The sequence below is a fragment of the Triticum dicoccoides genome, chromosome 6B, assembly GCF_002162155.2.
Source record: "Triticum dicoccoides isolate Atlit2015 ecotype Zavitan chromosome 6B, WEW_v2.0, whole genome shotgun sequence".
NCBI lineage: Eukaryota > Viridiplantae > Streptophyta > Magnoliopsida > Poales > Poaceae > Triticum > Triticum dicoccoides.
Window position 1 is genome coordinate 41840226 of NC_041391.1, and position 4168 is coordinate 41844393.

Below are 4168 nucleotides of genomic sequence, written 5' to 3' on the forward strand. Positions count from 1 at the left end.
ATAAAGTAGATCACTTATGCATGTATAAATTAGATTATCTTTTTTTTGGTATGAACTACTTTACCACGAATTGAGTCTTGGAACGACTTACCAAATATTTAAAAAAACTAAATAGCTTATCAATTCTTTTGGCGCGGCGTGCCGCCGCGCACTATTCGCTAGTTATAAATCATAGACGATAAAGCACGAACATGAACAAGTACATGTGGCTTTTGGTAGAACAATATAATCATTTAACGTAAGAACTTCTGTAATTTTACATAATTTATTGTAACTTATTGATTTTCTTTTTTTAAACTTATTATATACCTATGTGACTACATGCTTCCACTTATTTTGAGCGGACACATTGGTGCCGGTATATTTTCCTACTAAAAAATATGTAAATTTTGGTTGTCTGTCATTTCTTTTGGGCTACCTGCTCACTCCACCTCCTCCATTTATGATTTTATCGATTTTCCACCAATTTTGACACGTTTTATTGGCTAACCAAATAAAATCATTTTTCTTTGGTTTTTTTTTTTGAGAGCTGGAGTACAAACTCAGGCAGCATAACACTCAGATTGTACAAGGGATCTTAGCCTAGCCGGGACATTTGCTATGATCAGCTGGTCATCCCCACGCCTGGCATCTGCTGCGAGTTCATGGGCCACCCGGTTGCATTCCCTGGGAGCGAAGACCAAACTGTGTTCTTGGAAGGCATTTAGAGCATCTTTAAGGTCTAGGATAATGCGCATAGCATAGAGACCGGACTGTCAAATCGGAGTTCAAAGCATCAACAATTGATTTCCGTCTCCATAATCACCCGGCCCCTATACATGTTCGCTAAGGCATGCAAGCCAACCAGAGCAGCCCGCCCTTCTGCCTCCTCCGCGCTATCGGCATGGGACATGTTCTTGCATGTGGACAGAAGGACAAGGCCCTTATGATCCCTGGCTACCACTCCTGCCCAGCACTGACCACTCCCAGGGATATAAGCTGCATCCGAGTTGGTCTTAGCCCAACCGGCCGCCGGTGCCAGCCACTTCAAGCGGTGTGTTCACCGGGGATACGAGGTTGCACACTGGTCAAGGTTGTCCCAGCTTTGTCCGTCTCCGACAGAACTTTCAGAGCTGCGTTTTCCCACTCATCCTCATATCTCTAAAGGAAAAACACTGAACCCCTAATTGTCTCCTTTCCATCACCGTGGACGCAGTCATCTCTCAGGTGCCAACAACGCCAGAGTAGTAACAGAATTTTTTGCGCGCATGTCCGGTGTCACCCTATCTAGCAACACCTGTAACCAGCCACGACCTGTGTATGTGAAAACCTTCTCTGGTGGAAGCCCCCAGTCCTCCCTCATAGCGTGTCTCAGGGCTCTACTCTTAGAACAAGCAATCACTGCATGGAACTCGTCTTCCTCGCCATTGCCACAAATCAAACAAGTGTCGTCCGGGATGATAGTGCGTCTGCATCTGTTTCCTTGTGTTGTGAGGGTGTTAGTGGCCACTCTCCATCGAAAGATCCGGATTTTCGGAGGAACGTCCGCTTTCCAAAGCATATCCCAAATACTGCGATCATTTACGCTCGTTGTGGAGCTAGAAGGACCAATGCCTGTGTTGCTTTGTATTGAGGCGGCTAGCTTGTATGCACTTCTCACCAAGAAGATTCCGTTTCTTTCGTAGTGCCACGCAATGCAATCTTCCGCTTCTGATCTCGGGATAGGGATCTTGCGTGTGTTGTCAGCATCAAAGGAGTGAATTTTTTTTCTAATCAACCCTTCGTCCCACTCTTTCCTATCCGGTAGCATGAGCTGGTTTACCCAATGCAATCTCGATCTCCTAGTAAATGAAGCTGTTTTAAGGCCTTCCTTCCTCGGGATCCACTGGTCACGTTGGATTTGAATACTCTTCCCATCCCCAACACGCCAGATGATGCCTTCTTTCGGAAGTTCAAGGCCGGTCTCAATACCTCGCCACACTGGAGAGGCGTCCAATGCAAAAACAGGGTCCAACAGGTTACCGTGTGGCTAATATTTTGATTTGAGCACCCTAGCACACAGGCTATCTGGTCTTTGTATGAGCCTCCACCCCTGTTTGGCGAGCAATGCGAGATTAAAAAGGTGCATATCTCTAAAGGCTATGCCTCCTGCACGTTTCGGCTTGGTCATGCGTTCCCATGACATCCAGTGCACCTTGCGCTGACCATGCTCTTCTCCCCACCAGAATTCTCGACCATTCTCTCGTACTTCTCACAGAAACCCTTGGAAAGGAGGAACACATCCATTGTGAAGCATGGCAGGGCTTGGACCACCGACTTTACGTGTACTTCCTTGGCTGCATATGACATGAACTTCTCAGACCAATCGTTGCACCTTTTCCCAAACCTATCCATGATAGGCTGGTAATTTGCATCCTTCATTCTTCCTTCCGGGGTCGGGAGGCCCAGATACTTGCTCTCAAAAGTAGAGGAGATAACACCCAGGGTTTCCTTTATTTCCTCTCTGGTTTCCTCCGGACAATGCTCACTGAAGAGGATGGAACATTTGCTCTCACTTAATAATTGGCCCGTTCCTTTCCGAATTCCGTCAACACCTTCTTGATGGTTCTAGCCTGTTCGGTCGTCGCCTTGAAGAAGATCAGGCTATCGTCGGCAAACAAAAGGTTAGAAATACCCGGGCTGTTCCTGGCAATTTTTAATGGGGTCAAGTTCCCTTCATCTATCTCCTTCTTCATGAGGCTCACAAGGATATATGCCACAAACAGGAAAAGGTAAGGGCTAAGCGGGTCTCCTTGTCATAGACCTCTCGACGGGACAAACGGTTCCAACAAATCACCATTACATCTGACTGAGTAACAAACTGAGCACACGCACTGCATAATCCAATCTGTCCACTTCCTCGAGAACCCCGTTTTTAGCAGCACATCCTTAAGAAAATCCCAGTCGACCCTATCGTAAGCTTTTGCCAGGTCTAGTTTATATGCGCAATGGGTATTGTGCTGATTCTTGTTGTGTTGTATCTTGTGAAAACATTCAAAGCCGATGGTGGCATTATCCGTGATCAATCTACCCGGGATGAAGGCACTCTGTGTTTCTGATATGAGCTCATCCAATAAGGGACGCAACCTATTAACAAGACATTTAGAAATCACCTTATACAACACATTGCAGAGGCTGATTGGTCGGTAGCCTTTCAACATCTGTGGGTCATTACCCTTTTGATAAGAACAATCACTGTGTCATTAATTCCTTCAGGTAGTATACAATTATCAAAGAAACTGAGGATACTATTGATCACATCGTCCTTCATAACCTCCCAATTTCTCTAGTAAATCGGCTGGGAAACCTTCCGGACCCGATGCCTTTAGAGGACCAATTTGGAATAATGCATTACTTACTTCCTCCTTCGTGAAAGGCTTAACTAGTTCTGCATTCATCTCCTCTATCACTCTTCTCTTGACCAGCTCCAAAACGCCTTGGGCGTCCACTTTGTTGTCCTTCTCGTCCATTTTTCTTTGGTATTTGGTAACAATTCAATTGCTTTATTTTTCCTATTAGTCAAATTAACAATAAAATGAGTTGTAAATCACCATGGTTGTATACAACTTATGTGTTCCGCTGTTGCAATGCACAAACAATTATCTAGACGCCATAAAAAATAGTGAGTGGCACATAGGTAGCTAAAAATCGCCCCATAGTTTCAATCTTGCCACAAAAGGTCAAAGTAGCTCTTCGTTAGAGCATCTCTATCCCATCATCACTATTTAACTCCACAAAGTTACTTATGGGAGCCTCAACTAAAAATTATAATATGTATTGAGAGGTGCTACTCTCGGTACTACCTCCATCCGGGTTTATTAGGCCCCCTCTTTCTGGGTCAAACTTTGACCTTAGATTTAACTAGCAAAATATAACGTAGATAACACAAGAATAATATTATTGCAAACTTCATTCCAATACAAATTCAACAATATATGTTTTATATGATACAACTTAATGTTTTAGTCAAATCTATGGTTAACTTGTAACCCACGGGGACCAATAAATCAGGATGAAATGTGTACTCGCCAATAATCTTAACTTCCATTTTTAATAGAAAATGGGGTCCACCTGTGAGCTCATCTTTCATCAACCCCATTCTTTCTTTCTTTTTTTTGCTTCTGGCACACACACAGCCGAAGAACATATG